We start from the raw sequence: 18,118 nt of genomic DNA, 5'->3' as shown, positions 1-18,118 counted from the left end.
TGCCACCTGGAAAGACTTGCTCTTTTGCATGGTGCTTTAGGCCTCAGAGAGTCCCTGCCTCACTTGTCTTTTATGGGATGGATTTCCCTTAGCAGACCTCTGCCTTGCCTTGTTCAGGCTTGTTCTCCCTGTTCTCTTAGCTACTGTTTGTCTTGTGCACTGCTCTCATGACTAGTTAGGACCCCTGAGCTGATGCTACTCTTATCCAATCTTCTAGTCTATATCTACTTTTTTTTTTTTTGAGATAGTCTCACTCTGTTACCCAGACTACAGTGCCATAATGCATTTATAGCTCACTGCAGCCTCAAACTCCTGGGCTCAAGTAATTGTCCTGCCTCAGCATTCCTAAGTAGCTAGGACTACAGGTGAGCATGATCACACCTGCCTAATTTTTCTTTTTAATTTTTTACAGAGATGGGGTCTCACTATGTTGCCCACGCTGGTCTCAAACTCCTGGTCTCAAGCAATTCTCCTGCCTCAGCCTACTGAAGTTCTGAGATTACAAGTGTAAGCCATCATACCCATCTCCAATCTGTGTCTTTTAAGTGGAACATTTACTCCATTTATGATCAAGGTTAATATTGATATGTGATGTTTTGTTCCTGTCATGATAATTGTTACCCAGTTGCTTTTTAGTCTCAATTGTGTAATTGCTTTATATAATCTGTGAGTTTTTCACTTTAATGTGCTTTTTTGATGGGGAGTACTATCCATTCATTTCCATGTTTAGAACTTTAAGCATTTCTTGTAGTGCTGGTCTAGTGGTGACAAATTCCCTTTGCATTTGTTTGTATGGGAAAAACTTTATTTCTCCTTCATTTATGCAGCTTAGTTTAGCAGGATACAAAATTCTTGGCTGGAAGGATTTTTGTTTAAGAAGATTAAACATAAGACCTCAATCTCTTCTGGCTTGCAAGGTTTCTGCTAAGAAGTCCATTGTTAGTCTGTTGGGTTTTCCTTTATAGATTAGACATTTCTCTGGTGCTGCTTTTAGGATGTTTTCCTTCGCATTGACTTTAGAAAGTCTGATGACAATATGCCTTTATCAGGTTTCTCTTGTAGAGCATCTTCCAGATGTTCTCTGAGTATCTTCTATCTGGATGTCTAATTCTCTAGCAAGACCAGGGAAGTTTTCCTGAATTATTTCCTTAAATAGATTTGCTAAGCTTTTAATTTTTTTCTTCTTCCTCAGGAATGTCTATATATTGTATGTTCGGTAACTTTATATAATTCTGTATTTTTCAAAGTCTTTGTTCGTTTTAAAAAATTTGTTTTTTCTTTATTTCTGTCTGACTAGGTTAATTCAAATGACTGTCCTTCAGCTTCTGAAATTATTTCTTCTGCTTGGTCTAGTCTTTTGTTAAAGGTTTCAACTATATTTTATAGTTCCTTCAATAAATTTTTATTTCTAGAAATTCTATTTTGTTTTTGTTTTTTAATATCTGTCTCTTTAGTAAATTTTTCATTCATATCCTGAATTATTTTTCTGATTTCCTTATGTTACTTTTCAACTTTCTCTCGTATCTCCTTGAGCTTCCTTACAATTCATATTTTAATTTTTTTATTTGTTATTTCTAAATTTTTATGCTGGTTAGAATCCATTGCTAGGGAGCTGGTGTGATCCTTTAGGAATGTCAAAATACTGGTTTTTCATACTTCCAGAGTGCTTATGCTGATTTCTTCTCATCTAGAGAAGTTGTTACTTCTTACTTTTGAACTTACTCTCATTTGAATGGGATTTTCCCCTCTTTGAAGGTGTGACTGTATGTTGTGTATGATCATTTGGCTTCAATTTTGGGTGCCTTCTGTGGGTCACAGCTCTGTATGAGTTCCTTGGATATAGATAGCTTTTGTGTGGCGGCTTTATTATGCTGATTGTAGTAGCAATGTATTGGGCATATGAGCAGGAATACTACCTTCTGAGGGTCTGGGAATATGGAAGTCTCTGGAAGTTTATCTCATTCCCTAGCACTATACCCTCTGTCAGCCTGTTTTTTATTTGGTTGTGCAATTTAATCTGCATCCCAGTAAAAGCTGGCTGTCGCAGAAGCTGAGGGGTACTTGGTCTTTGTTTTCTGGGAGGGGATCTCCCAGAAATCCCTGTTGTCACAGGCAGTTGGCTGGACTGTGGATGGCCTGATTCCCTGAAGGGAACACAAAGCTTTGGAGGGGGACACAAAACTGAGTGGAACTAAACAACCAAGCTCCCCCTGGGAAACCCAAATTATGAGCAGAAACACCTGCCCTGATGGGGGTGGAAAGGGGAGCTCATGGTGAAATGCACTGATGTCTCCACCAGAGTGGTAAGGAGTGTACCAGCTCCACACCCTGGGCAGGCAGGAAGGCAATCCACTTTCTTATCACACCCTTGTCCCAGAGCCTGTGACCTTCAATTCAGATAGACATTGTCCTTCATCTCCAGTCTGCAATGCAATGGAGGTCTGCAGAAAACACCCATCCTGGGGCTACCATCAAAATGGCCTTGGGATAGAACCTCCTCCCTCAGCAGCTCTGATACTCATCTGCATTCTGCTATGGGAATGCTACTGCTCCATATGGGGAGGAGGATAAACTCTGCCCGTTGTGCAAGACTTAGCCAGCAGGCACCCCATCAATGGGAGTGCAGCTGTCCCCAGTAGCCCTGAAAAGCCATCCCCAGGTGCACTTGTGCCAACTCCCAGTAGTGACAGCCAAGGGTCTATCTGGAGCAGTGAGTGAGGGGGTAGGAGAAGACTCCCTTTCCATGTTTATTCCCAGGCACCAGTGTCACCTGCCTACTGGTGCAGAACCACACTCCTCCCCTTCCGACCCCAGCACCATGCCTGTGTCTCTGCTGGGAGGGGCACGGCCAGCCTCTTATCACAAGTGGGGAGCTCTCAGGCAGAGGAGAGAAAATTAACTGAGTTCTTTTATCTGAAGGGGTACATTGACACACACACTCTCCCTTCTCCTGAGGGCTAGACTTCTAGGAATCCCATAGCTCCCCCAGGGTCCTACCTATCCCCTGTGGTTGCTGCAGTCTAAGTGGGTTCTGGGGAATGTTTTGGAGGATCTAGTGATGCAGAAACACAAGGGCTGAGATTCCCTGGGAAGAATAGAGACCCATAACGGGTGCATAACCAGTATGGCACCTGCCACTTCAACTCAGGTTTTGTAGGAGAGCGGGTGAGCCTGCATGAGCTGGCCACCCAATGCTCTGCCCTCAAGAAGTTCCCAAATTGCCACTGACAGCAATGCCTCCGCTCACAGGTGCAGAGACATTCTCCAACAAGTTCAGCCGTCCATAGTCTGCCACAGGAGTGAGGGGAGCAACTCCCCCACCTACCCTCTCCATGGGACTCTATGTTCCTTGGCAGTCAATCTCTGCAAAACTCTTGCTGTCTTCTTTTTCTACACCACAGCTTTTTCCTGTGGGTTCTCCAGTAGGTCAAGTCACTCCTTCCTCAGTATTCTACTCAGACCATGATTATTCAACTGCAATTTTGGTTCTTTGTTCTGAGGGGAACTGGTGTCCAATGTCTCTAGACAGCCATCTTGGGGAAAGGAAAACTGTACTTGTCTTTATAATTACTTTTACCAGTGAAACTTATACTTTTGTATACATTTGTGTTTCTGTTTAACCTCTTTTTATTTCAACTTCAAGAATTTCCCTTAGCACTTCTTGCAAGGTGGACCTAGTGGTGACAAACTCCCTCAGTATGTGTTTGTCTGGGATAGTTTTTATCTCTCCTTCACTAATAAAAGACACTTTGCTAGGTATAGAATTATTGATTGACAGGTGGGGTTTTATTTTCTTTCAGTACTTTGAATATATCATTTCATTCTCTCCTGGTCTATAAAATCTTGAAGCTTGATAGTCTAAACCTGTAATCCTCCACCCTCTCTCTCCGCCACAACCTCACAGAAAAGGTAGGATTGCTTACACTCAGGTGCTAGCCTATTGATGCGATCTAATCTGTTCACTAGATTCTGCAACAATTGTCAATGGGCTGAATCCAACTCACATGCATATGCATGTTCTATGAATGCTTAACCTAATAAAAATGACAAAATGAGAGTGCTTGAAACTACCTTTTTGGATAAGAATTCTAGACACCTTACCCTTTGTTTCTTTAATTATTAACACATTCAATAAAGGAAAAACACTTCACTGTGTAGCTCTATCATGCACTAGAAAAAGGAGTGGTTAAAGGGAAATATCTCTGCTGCATCCTGACTGGTATTACTTCTGTCTCCTGCATCATTTGAAACTACTGAAAAAGAGTGTGTCTTAATCTTACTATTGATAACCGAGTCAAAGACAAAGAGGCAGAAAAAGAAATATGAGGCAAATGTTGGCGGGAAGTAAAGAGACACAACCATATTCATTTCAGAAAAAATCAGAATTTTCATCTAAAAGCATGACTTAAAAAAAGTTATAGAATCCATCTGATTTTATATGAAAATGATTTATATATTTATTGTGAAAATTTAACATTGTGAGAAAAAAGTTTAAAATCACCAAAACCCCACCTTCCTTAGACAACCAATTTTAACATTTTGGTGATCACGTCTGTATTATTTTCTCTATGTATATGTGAATCTGTGCTCTGTGTATGTAAATACACACACAAATGAATATTTTTATATATACTTACATCCAAAAATATACATTATATGATGAAAATCATGTAATGCATGCTATTTTTTACCTTATTAATAGCTTTATAATTTTCTAAAGTTATTTTTTAGTTCTTCTCCTGTCTTCCTCTCCTCCATTCACCTGTCTTATTTTTTTTTGTTTTGTTTTGTTTTTGTTTGTTTGTTTATTTGTTTTGAGATGGAGTCTCACTCTGTTGCCCAGGCTGGAGTGCAGTGGCATGATCTTGGCTCACTGCAAGCTCCACCTGCTGGGTTCAAGCCATTCTCCTGCCTCAGCCTCCCGAGTAGCTGGGACTACAGGCGCCCGCCACCACGCCTGGCTAATTTTTTTTGCATTTTTAGTAGAGATGGGGTTTCACCGTGTTAGCCAGGATGGTCTCGATCTCCTGACCTTGTGATCCACCCGTCTCGGCCTCCCAAAGTGCTGGGATTACAGGCGTGGGCCACCGCGCCTGGCCTGTCTTATGAGTTTTAACTCCACTGTCCCCCACAACCAAGTAAGTAACATTTTCCATGTGAACCTTTTCACATTCACTTGTCTATGCTTCTAAGGTCATTTATCAGCATATATGCATATATTTATGCTTGTAAGTGTGTTGGGAGAGTTTCCATTTTTTAAGGATCATATTAAACTTGGTTCTATTTGTTAAATTTTTCTTTTTAACAATACATTGTAAAAATTTATTCAACTCCATTCATATAAATTTAACCCGCTCTTTTTTAGGGCAGGATAATTTTGTATGGTGTAAATTTATCAAAACTTTTAAAATGATATTTCTATTAAAGTTAACTTTTTCAGGTTTTATAACCATGAAAATTATTACAGTAAACTTCTTTGTCTCTATTCTATCTGTGTATGTATCTATCTATCATTTATCAATCAATCTGCCATCTATCTACCTACCTTCCCTTACTACTGGTGTCTTTGTTTCTATTAAAAAGATTTCCAGTTGGGCACAGTGGTTCACATCTATAATCCTAGCATTTTGGGAGGCTGAAGTGAGAGGATCATTTGAGGCCGGGAGTTTGACATAAGCCTTGGCAACACAGAGAGACCTTGTCTCTGCAAAAAATTAAAAAATTAACTGAACATGGTGGTACATTTCTGCAGTCCTAGCTACTTGGGAGGCTGAACCTGGGAGGCTGGAGGATCAGTTGAACCCAGGAGTTCAAGGCTGCAATGAGCTATGACCATCACTGCACTCTAGCCTGAGTGACAGAGTGAGACCGTGTCTCCTTAAAAAAAAAAAAAAAAAAAAAAAATCTAGGAGTGAGACTGCTGGATTGGAAGGTATATGCAGTTTCATTTTAATAAATATTACCAGAAGCTTTCAAAAACTTAATATCGTATCTATTTCAACCAAGAACGTCAGAGTACTTATCCCTAGCATCAGTGCTAATTCTAAAGTATTATTGCTTTCTCATTTTTGTGAATATGATGAATGACGATTGAAATCTTATTGCTATTTTAGTTTGCATTTCTATGATTATTAGTGAGGTTGAATATTCTGTCATGTATTTATGACCATTTGGATTTTCACTTCTCTAAAACAACATTTACATAGTCTCCTTTGTCCCTGTTTTTATTTGATTATTTGCACATTTTAGGAGCTTGTTATATAGAGTGAGCTTGTGTTTAACTCCCACTTATAAATGAGAACATGTGGCGTCTGTTTTTCTATTCTCATGTTAGTTCACTCTAGGATAATGGCCTCCAGTCGCACCCATGTTGCTACAAAGGACATTTCATTCTTTTTTGTTGCTGTGTAGTATTCCATAGTGCATATGTATCCCGTTTTCTTTTTTATGTCTTATTTCTTTAAAATGTTATTGATACATAATAGTTGTACATATTTATGGAGTATATGTGCTATCTTGACTCATGCATACAATGTATAATGGTCAAGTCAGGATAATTGGGATATCCATAACCTCAAATAGTAATGATTTCTTTTTGTTGGGAATTTTAAAAAATAATTTCAACTTTTATTTTAGATTTAGGGGGTACCTGTGCAGGTTTGTTACATGGGTATATGTATGAGGCTGAGGTTTATGGTACTATTGAGCCCACTACCCAAGTAGTTGGCATGGTACCCAATAGTTTTTCAGCACTTTCCCCATCCCCAGTGTCTATTGCTGCCATCTTTTTTTTTTTTTTTTTTTTTTTTTTTTTGAGACGGAGTCTTGCTCTGTCGCCCGGGCTGGAGTGCAGTGGCCGGATCTCAGCTCACTGCAAGCTCCGCCTCCCGGGTTTACGCCATTCTCCTGCCTCAGCCTCCCAAGTAACTGGGACTACAGGCGCCCGCCATCTCGCCCGGCTAGTTTTTTGTATTTTTTAGTAGAGACGGGGTTTCACCGTGTTCGCCAGGATGGTCTCCATCTTCTGACCTCGTGATCCACCCGTCTCGGCCTCCCAAAGTGCTGGGATTACAGGCTTGAGCCACCGCGCCCGGCCAATTGCTGCCATCTTTATGTTCATGAGGATCCAATGTTTAGCTCCTATTTACCAGTGAGAACATGGTATTTGGTTTTCTATTGCTACATTAATTCTCTTAGGATAATGGCCTCCAGTTCTATTCATGCTGCTGCAAAGGACATTTTATTCTTTTTTATAGCTGTGTGGTATTCCATGATGTATATACCACATTTTTTTTTCTATCCAATCCACTATTGATGGGCACCTAGGCTGATTTCATGTCTTTGCTATTGTGAATAGCGTTACGATGAATATAAGAGTGCGTGTGTCTTTTCAGTGGAATTATTTATTTTCTTTTCGATATATACCCAGTAACGAGATTACTGGGTCAAAAGGTAGTTCTGTTTTAAGTTCTTTGAAAAACATCCAGACTGCTTTTCACAGTGGCTGAACTAATTTACATTCCCACCAACAGTGTGTAGGCATTCCCTTTTCTCTGCAGCCTTGCCAACATAGGTTTTTTGTTTGTTTGTTTTTTGTTTTTTTTTTTTACTTTTTCATGATAGTCATTCTGCCTGGTGTAAGATGGTATCTCATGGTTCTTATTTGCATTTCTCTGATGATTAGTGATATTGAGCATTTTTTCATATGTTTTTTGGCCACACTTATTTTGAAAAGTGTTTGCTCATGTCCTTTGCCCACTTTTTAATGGGATTGTTTTTTGCCTGTTAATTTAATTTCCTTATAACTTCTGGATATTAGGCCGGGCGCGGTGGCTCATGCCTGTAATTCCAGCACTTTAGGAGGTGGGGGTGGGCAGATCACCTGAAGTCAGGAGTTCGAGACCAGCGTGGCCAACATAGTGAAATGCCATCTCTAATAAAAAATAAAAAATAAAGGCCAGGTACGGTGGCTCAAGCCTGTAATCCCAGCACTTTGGGAGGCCAAGGCAGGTGGATCAAGGGTCAGGAGTTAGAGACCAGCCTGACCAACATGGTGAAACGCCGTCTCTACTAAAAATACAAAAATTAGCGGGGCATGGTGGTGGGTGCCTATAATCCCAGCTATCTGAGAGGCTGAGGCAGGGGAATCACTTGAAACTAGAAGTGGGAGGTTGCAGTGAGCTGAGATCGCGCCACTGCACTCCAGTCAGGTGAAAGAGCGAAACTTCGTCTTAAAAAAAAAAAAAAAATCTGGCTATTAGACCTTTGTCAGATGCATAGTTTGTGAATATTTTCATTTTCTCCACATCCTCAACAACATGTATTATCTTTGTCTTTTTTTATAATTGCCATTTTAAAAGGAGTGAGGTTATATCTCATAGCAGTTTTAATTTGCATTTCCTCAATGATTACTGATATTGAGTATTTTATCATATACCTCTTGGCCTTTGTATGTCTTCTTTTGAGAAATGTCTGCTCAGATCACTCGCACATTTTAAGTCAGGCTATTTGTTTTCTGGTTATGGAGTGTTTGAGTTCCTTATATAGTAACCCTTTATCAGATGTAGAGCTTGCAAATATTTTCTCCCATTCTGTAGGTTCTTTTAACTCTGATGTTTGTTTTTCTTTGCTATACAGAAGGCTTTTAATTTGAGGTAATCATATTTGTCTATTTTTGCTTTGATTGCCCTTGCTTTTGGGGTCACACCCAAAAAATAATTGCCCAGACCAATGTCATGGAGTGTCCGCCATGTTTTCTTCTAGTAGTTTTTTCAGGTCTTACATTTACTTTTTAACTCATTTTCAATTGATTTTAGTATATGGTATGATATAAGTGTCTAATTTCAATCTTCTGCATGTGGACATCCAGTTTTCTCAACATCATTTATTGAAGAGACTGTTGTTTCCCCATTGAGTGTTCTTGGCATCTTTGTCAAAAATCAGTTGGCTGAGAATGCATGAATTTATTTTTGGGTTCTCTATTCTGTTCTGTTTTTGTGTTTGGTTTTATGCCAGTACAATGCTTTTTTGGTTACTACAGCTTTGTAGTATGTTTTGAAATCAGGTAGTACGATGCTTCTAGCTGCATTCTTTTAGCTCCAGATTTCATGGTTTATTTGAGGTCTCCTGTGGTTCCATATGAATTTTAGGATTTTTTTTCTACTTCTGTGAAGAATAGCTCATATTTTTGTAGGAACTATATTGAATCCATAGATCATTTTTGGTACTATAGTCATTTTAACAATTATTAATTTTTTCAAACTGTGAACATGGGATATCTTTCCATTTTTGTGATCTCTTCAATTTCTTTCCTTAGTGTTTTACAGTTTGCCTTATAGAGATCTGTTATCTCTTGTTTAAATTTATTACTATGTATTTTATTTATTTTGTAGCTATTGTAAACAGGATTGCTTTTTTATTTCTTTTTCAAGTAGTTCATTGTTGGCATATGGAAATGCTGCTGATTTTTGTTTGCTAATTTTGCATCCTACAACTTTACTGAATTTATCGGTTCTAAGAGTTTTTTGGAAATTCTTTAGGTTTTTCTATTTATAAGATCATGTCATCTGCAAACACATAAAATTTGACTTCCTCCTTTCCAATTTGGATGTCCTTTAATTATTTCTCTTACCTAATTGCTCTGGCTAGAACATCATCAATACTGGGTTGAATTAAAGTGGTGAGAGTGGGCATCCTTGTCTTGTTCCAGTTTCTAGAGGAAAATACTTCAGCTTTTCCCTGTTCAGCATAGTGCTACCTGTGGGTTTGTTATATGTGGTCTTTATTGCGTTTATGTATGCTTCTTTCATATCTTGTTTGTTGAAGATTTTTATCATAAAAGGGTATTAAATTTTATCAAATGCTTTTTCTGTGTCTATTGAGACTGTCATTTTGTTTATGTCCATCATTTTGTAAATGTTATGTATCATGGTGATTGGTTTGCATATGTCGAGCCATCCCTGTGATAAATCCCAATTGATTATGGTGAATGATATTTTTAATGTATTGTTGAATTCTGTTTGCTAGTATTTATTTTGAGGAATTTTGCATCTCTGCTCATCAGAAATATTAGCCTATGGTTTTCTTTTTTTGTTGTGCCCTTTTCATGTTTTGGTATCAAGGTAATGTTGTCATCATAGAATGAGTATAAAAGAATTTCTTCCACTTCAATTTTCTGGAAAATTTTGAGAAGAACTGGTATTAGTTCTTTCTTAAATATCTGGCATAATTCAACAATAAAGCCATCAGGTCCTTGGCTTTTCTTTGACGGGATACTTTTTATTACTGATTCAATCTTGTAGCTTGTAATTAGTCTGTTCAGATTTTCTATTACTTCATGGTTCAATCTTGGTGGTTGTATGTGTCCAGGAATTTTTCCGTTTCCATTAGGCTTTCCAATTTATTGGCATATAGTTGCTCACAATAGTCTTTAATGATCTCTTCTATTTCTATGGTATCAATTATAATGTCCCTGTTCATTTGCGAGAATGCTCTTATAAGTGACTTAATGCTTTTCTCTTGCTGTTTTTAGATTCCCTCTTTGTCTTTGACTTTTGATAGTTTGAATATAAGGCGCCTTGGAATTGACCATTTTAGGTTGAATCTATTTGGAAATCTTTGACCTTCATGTACCTGGATATCTATATCTCTTGCAAGACTTAAGAAGTTTTTAGCTATTATTTGGTTAAATAGGTTTTCTATGCCTTTGTTCATATTTTTTTCCTTCTGGAATCCATAGGAAGATGATTCTCCACTACCCAAACCCCTTCTCAATGAGGAATAATTTCAGACTCTGTTTGACATGCTGCAAAGCTCACCAGGGCATCATCTTTAGGAGAAAGGTATCAGTCTTATTACACCAATTCAGGCCTCCTCTCCTTGGATTCAAATTTAGTATGATGCAAAGGATGGGGGAACAAGAAACACAATAAATTGGAGAGCAAAACTAAGGCAAGAAGAAGCCTCAGCTACTTTAAAACACAAAGGGAGCTGGGCACTGTGGTTCACGCCTGTAATCCCAGCCCTTTGGGAGGCCAAGGTGGGCGGATCAGAAGGTCAGGAGTTCAAGACCAGCCTGACCAACATAGTGAAACCCTGTCTCTACTAAAAATACAAAAAATTAGCCAGGCATGGTGGCAGGCACCTGTAATCCCAGCTACTCAGGAGGCTGAAGCAGGAGAATCGCTTGAACTCAGGAGGCAGAGGTTGCAGTGAGTGGAGATCACACCACTGTACTCCAGCCTGGGCTACAGTGTGAGACTCTGTCCCAAACACACACACACACACACACACACACACACACACACACACACACACAAAGGGAGCATTTTGACTCAGTCCTATGGATAGCACCTAATTTCCATCCTCACTTCATGGTAATTGTTTCCAAGCTCCATATTGCCCCTAGAGAAAGCATGGAAACCAGGCTGTGAATGACTTCCCTGAATCCAGAATAACCAAAGCATTTTCCTGGCAAATATGATCTCCTCTCCGTGACCATCACTTCCTGGGAAGTCTGTACCATGTACAAACTGAAACCAAACCAAGGTGATGAGAATAGGTGAAAAGGGTACTTGTCCAGACTTTTCTCCCTTTTGGCAAGTTCAAAAGTCAAACCTGAAGGCAGGTAAATGGGTAGAACATGGAAGGATGCTAGATTTTCTCATCCTGTGAGTTCATGACAAGGAGTTTTTATCCTAGCTCTGAGAGTTCCAAATGGGAACTGGAAGTTACTTCACTCTCCATCTCTCAAGGATTGATTCAATGAGCTTATATCCATCCATAATACTGAGCTGTTTTCATGTGTGATTTTCCCTTTGAACATTGAAACAAAAAGAAAATGACAGGAAAAGTTACAATAGCCCCTCCATGAAATCATTAAACAAAGTCTATGAACATTAATCTTCCCAACTTGTTAGCATTTTTGTAAGTATTAACATGCATATCATGAAGCTTCCCTTTTTATTATAAATAAATTGTACATCAAGTTCAAGCCTCTTGGTTGTCTTCCTTAATTTGTGTCTTCTCTTTTCTATTTTTGTACCTTCCAAGGATACATCATGGATCTTCAAGCTGTAGGGGAGTTTCCACTGGTATGTTAAAAATATCTATAAAGCCCAGGTGAAGTGGCTCACACCTGTAATCCCAGCACTTTGGGAGACCGAGGCAGGTGAATCACAAGGTCAGGAGTTCAAGAGCAGCCTGGCCAAGATGGTGAAACCTCATTTCTACTAAAAATACAAAAATTAGCCAGGCGTGGTGATGGGCGCCTATAATCCCAGCTACTCAGGAGGCTTAGGCAGGAGAATTGCTTGAACCTGGGAGGGAGAAGTTGCAGTGAGCCGGGATCCCACCACTGCACTCCAGGCTGGGCGACAGAGCAAGACTCTGTCTCAAAAAAAAAAAAAAAAAAAAAAAAGTCTTTGAAAACGAAATGTTAATTTCCTTTTATTATTTTATCAATATACCTTCTGTCCCATCTTTTTTACAATTCCATTAGCCCTTTGCATTGTCTCTTTCATATACACACATGAGAGCAAGGACAGGGTGCCCAGCTCTAGTTCATAGCTTGCATCTACAAAGGTGCTGGTCTGGAATAACACCACAGTGTCATGCAGTGAACATCTTGGGATGACTCTGGATGCATTATGCCAAATGGTTTCTTTGGTTTGTGTATGCAGAACACAAGTGCCAGAAAATCCCAAACTCATTCTTTACTGGTGGATTACTCCAAATAGAGGATACTTTTCCTCATAATGCTGATTATGTTAACTGTGAAATTAGGATCTCTGTTTCACAGACAGACAGACACACACACACACAAATAGTAGCATCACAGATTCCCCTTAAATAAATGGAAAAATTTATTTGACAGCATTAGGACTATGCCATTAGTTGTTTTATTCTCAATTGTGCCCCCAGATATTTCTTATATGCCATCAGAGATGAGACAGTCTAATATTTCTAGTCATGCCTATATTTTCAAGAGTGATGTGATCATAGTTCTCTGGTTCATTTTAAAAAATCTGATATTGGCCAATTGTAAGATATATATAAAATATATCTATATGTATTATGCCTCTCCATCTACCTCTAAATGTATATAAAATGTATCTCTCTGTGTCTATATCTACTTCAAAAATCCCTTCACCTCTCTCCTTATCGCACCCTTCTATTATTTGTATATATACAGATGTGCCTACAGCTAATGTTGAGAGAGGAGAAGAGTCTTTTCTTTGGCAGAAGTGGTGGGCTATACCTTGTGAAACAAGAGTTCTAGGCAGTGGTCTTAAGAAAAATAAGAGGCAAAAGAATCAAAGTGAGCCGGGCGCGGTGGCTCAAGCCTGTAATCCCAGCACTTTGGGAGGCTGAGACGGGCGGATCACAAGGTCAGGAGATCGAGACCATCCTGGCTAACACGGTGAAACCCCGTCTCTACTAAAAAATACAAAAAACTAGCCAGGCGAGGTGGCAGGCGCCTGTGGTCCCAGCTACTCCGGAGGCTGAGGCAGGAGAATGGCGTAAACCCGGGAGGTGGAGCTTGCAGTGAGCTGAGATCCGGCCACTGCACTCCAGCCTGGGCGACAGAGCCAGACTCAGTCTCAAAAAAAAAAAAAAAAAAAAAAAAAAGAATCAAAGTGATGGCCATTGGTTCTGAAAGGAAAGAGTGACTCCAGTAACATGGAGACTTTAAGATTTGGGGGAACTTGAACTGCCAAAGGCAATAAATGGTGCTGAAAGCTGGAGTTCAGCTGGTTTTGTGGTCCTGGTCAGCCAGCTCAAAGAAGCCTGAGATCCAGGCTTGCACAGTGGATCTTATCCCATCACCTGACAGCCTGTGCAAAAACACATCTGTATGTGTTTTTGCCACATACAGCCAGAAGGCCCGGCTACTGAGTCAATCATATCTACTGCTCTGGGAAACCACAGAGTTTGGGAGGGTAAGTGATAAAATGGCTGCTGAAGGAAGTCTGGTGCCAGAAGAGTGATGGCACCACCACTGCCACTGCTGCCAGAGTCCAAGTCCAGGCTGCAAAAGAAGGGCTTTTCTCAATAAAGCCATCTGCACCTAAAGGGAAAAACCCTGAGGATTCAACAAGAGCATAATGAAGCTTTCCCACCTCCCCCTTCTGAGAACTGGGGACAAGAAGTCTTCAAGACCAAGTTATGGTACTAGCAGGCCACCTCTAGTTCAAGTGGCGTGGGTCATTGGGTACTGCCTGGCAACCACCCTCTCAGAGTGGGTGATATGGTTTGACTGTGTCCCCCCCCAAATCTCAAATCGAATTGTATCTCCCAGAATTCCCACATGTTGTGGGAGGGACCCATGGGGAGGTAACTGAATCATGAGGGCTGGTCTTTCCCATGATATCCTCATGATAGTGTATAAGTCTCATGAGATCTGGTGGGTTTATCAGGGGGTTCTGCTTTTGCTTCTTCCTCATTTTCTCTTGATAGCAGCCATGTAAGAAGTGCCTTTCTCCTCCCATCATGATTCTGAGGCCTCCCTAGCCATGTGGAACTGTAAGTCCAACTAAACCTCTTTTTCTTCCCAGTCTTGCATATGTCTTTATCAGCAGCATGAAAGCAGCCTGTACAGTGGGGAAGAAACTATAGGAGTGAGACGTGGCCATTTCACTTCTGGAGTCAAACTCAGCATAGTTCCTGGCTGGGTGCCAGGGATTTATTATTTAGCAAAAGTCTCTGCAATTAGTGACCCTCAGTCAAGATGTTTCTACCTTGTGGAATCCCTCCCAACCACAAGACTCATTGTATTGGTGCTCTGCTCACAAACAAGTCCCAGCTGAAACTTGAGGTCAGAGAGCAACCTACTAGCTGTGAAGAATCCTAGAGTTCCACAGGACATTACTTTTATTAATACTCATAGTGTTTCATTTAGTTCAAGCAAGCAGCTTTTCTGGTACTCAATCATAAACAAACAATAACACGAGCACACACACACATACACACGCACAGTGCTCACACATGCACAAAGCGACACTGTAATCTATTTAATGTATCTAGTTTCACAGGTAATCAGTCTCATTTACAAATCAATCTGGCTAGTTTTTCTTGTCCTCATGGTAATATAGGGAACTTGAGTTTTTCAGGTATCTGTGGTGAAAGTACACATCCCATTATTTTTAATTATCTAGAGCCCTCTTGCCAGTTGGAATTATTTAAATGTAGCTGTTTGCATCCAGTCATTGCTTTAAAACACAGATGTGATATCCACAGCCCACTAAGGAATTGTTATAGGTTTTTTTCTATTTATACTTGAAGTAGGTCTTCAGATTTACTTCTTTTTTTCTTCTTTCTTTTCCACCTTTCTTTCCTCCTCCCTTTCATTATCTTCAATTTTGAGGAAAGTTTTATTTTTCACTAAAGAGATCTTGCATGATACTTCAAATCTTTCATTTAACCTGTTCTCCAGCACCACCCTTCTGCCAGCTTGTTCAGCAGTGCAATCCTTTTCTGAGCTCAAGAATTTCTTGACTTACCCTGACAGTAGCACTCAAGAACAGGTGAACCCAACCACTTGCAGTCTGTTTACCTTTCCTTTAAAGTGAAAAGGAGGATGTCCCATTTTTTGCCTTTTGGTTTTTATCAGATGATATCGCTTCGCCATAATTTGTAGTTACAGTAGATTAGTTACCATCTGTCCAAGATGCAATGCTGTTTGGTATAATCTATGGGACCTATCATAGGGGTGCAAGGATGGTTCAACATATGCAAATCAATAAATGTAATACATCATAACAACAAAGTGAAGGAAAAATCCATATGATCATCTCGATAGATGCAGAAAAAGTATTTGATACAATTAAACATTCTTTCATCATAAGAGATGAATTTGTTATTTTCATCATAACAAATTAGGTATATGCTGGGTGTAGTGGCTCATGCCTGTAATCCTAGCACTTTGGGAGGCCAAGGTGGGTGGATCACGAGGTCAGGAGATTGAGATTATCCTGGCTAACACAGTGAAACCTCGTCTCTACTAAAAATACAAAAAATTAGCCGGGTGTGGTGGCGGGCGCTTGTAGTCCCAACTACTCGGGAGGCTGAGGTAGGAGAATGGCGTGAACCCAGGAGGCGGAGCTTGCAGTGAGCCAAGATCGCGCCACTGCACTCCTGGGTGACAGAGTAAGACTCCATCTCAAAAAAAAAAAAAAAAAAAGTTATAGAATAAATGACCTCAACAAAATAAAGGCCTTATATGACAAATCCACAGGTATCTACAGGTAACATCATTCTCAATGCTGAAATTCTAAAGTGTTTTCCTTGAAGAATAGAAACAAGACAAGGATGTACATGCTTGTTACTTCTATTTATCAAAATACTGGAAATCCTAGCCAGCTCAATTAGGCAATAAAAACAAATAAAAGGTACCCAAATCAGAAAGAAAGGAAGAAAGAACTAAAATTATCTGTCTGCAGATTACGTTATCTTATATTTAGAAAACCCTGAAGACTCCACCAAAAAACTGTTAGAATAAATAAATTCAGTAAAGTTGCAGGATACAAAACCAACATGCAAAAATAGGTTGCATTTTAAATACTATCAACAAACTCTCAGAAACAAAAATTAAGAAAACAATCTTATTTAAATAACATCAAATTATTAAAACATCTAAAAATATCATGAGAAAACATAAACCAGAAAATAAAAAATATATAAATAAAATAGGAATAAACTTAACCAAGTAGGTGAATGATCTGTACACTGAAAAACAATAAAACATTGATAAAAAATTGAATCAGGAAGCAGAGCAAGATGACCAAACAGAGCCCTCCAGTGATCATTCCCCATGCCCTGCTGGAACACCAAACTGGACAACTATCCACACAAAAAAACTCCTTCGTAAGAACCAAAAATCGGGTGAGCAATCACAGTACATGGTTTTAGCATTACAATAAGGACAGAGGCAGTGAAGAGGGTAGGAAAGACAGTCTTGAATTGCCTACACTATCCCCATTCACTGGCAGCATCAACTGATATGGGGAGAGAGAACCTGTGTACTTGGGAGAGAGAGAGCAAAGTGATTATGCAACTTTACACTGGAATGCCATCACAGCAGAAAGCAACACAGGACAGAGTTTGGCCAGCACTCACAAAGGGAGCATTTAGACCAGCCCTAGCCAAAGGGGAATTGTCCATTCCAGGGGTCAGAACCTGGATAGACCCACCACCATGGGATAAAGTACTCTGGGGTCCTAAATAAACTAGAAAGGCAATCTAGACCACAAGGACTGAAATTCCTGGGCAAGTCCCTATGCTATGCTGGGCTCAGAGCCAGTAGACTTGCTTGAGGTGTACATGACCCAGTGAGATATCAGCTGGAGTGGCCAAGAAAGTGCTTGCATCACTCCTCCCCCAACTCCAGGCAGTGCAGCTCACAGCTCTGGGAGAAAAAAGAGTAAAGAGGACTTTGTCTTGCAACTTGCATACCAGCTCAGCCACAGTAAAATAAAGCACCAAGCAGAGTCCTGAAGCCCTAATTCTAAGCCACAGCTTCCAGATGAAATTTTTAGAATCATCCTGGGCCAGAAGGAAACCCACTGCCCTCAAGGAAAGAATCCAGTCCTTGCAGAATTCACCCCCTGCTAACTAAAGAGCCCTTGGGCCCTGAATAAACATCAGTGGTAACCAGGCAGTAAGTACCATGGGTTTTGGATGAGACTCAGGACATTTGTGGCTTCATGTGCCACCCAGCACATTCCCAGCTGTGGTGGCCACAGGGAGGCACTCCTTCTGCTTGAGGAAAGGAAAGGAAAAAGTTAAAAGGACTTTGTCTTGTAACTTGGGTACCAACTCAGCAAAATAAAGCACCAAGCAGATTCCTAAAATCCCCAGTCCCAGGCCCTGGCTCTGAGATGGCATTTGTAGACTCACCTTGAGGCAGAAGGGGAACTGCTGCACTGAAGAGAAAAATTCAGTCCTGGCCAGGATTCATCACCTGCTGACTACAAAGCCCTTGAACATTGAATAAACATCAGTGGTAGCCAGGAAATTGTCACCAGAGGCCTTAGGTGGGAGCCAGTACTGGCTTCAGGTGTGACCCAGCAGAATCCCAGCAGTGATGGCCATGGGAGTGCTTGTGTCACCTCTTCCTCAA

Source organism: Theropithecus gelada, chromosome 9, assembly GCF_003255815.1.
Source record: "Theropithecus gelada isolate Dixy chromosome 9, Tgel_1.0, whole genome shotgun sequence".
Taxonomy (NCBI): Eukaryota; Metazoa; Chordata; class Mammalia; order Primates; family Cercopithecidae; genus Theropithecus; species Theropithecus gelada.
This window is presented reverse-complemented; position numbering follows the sequence as displayed.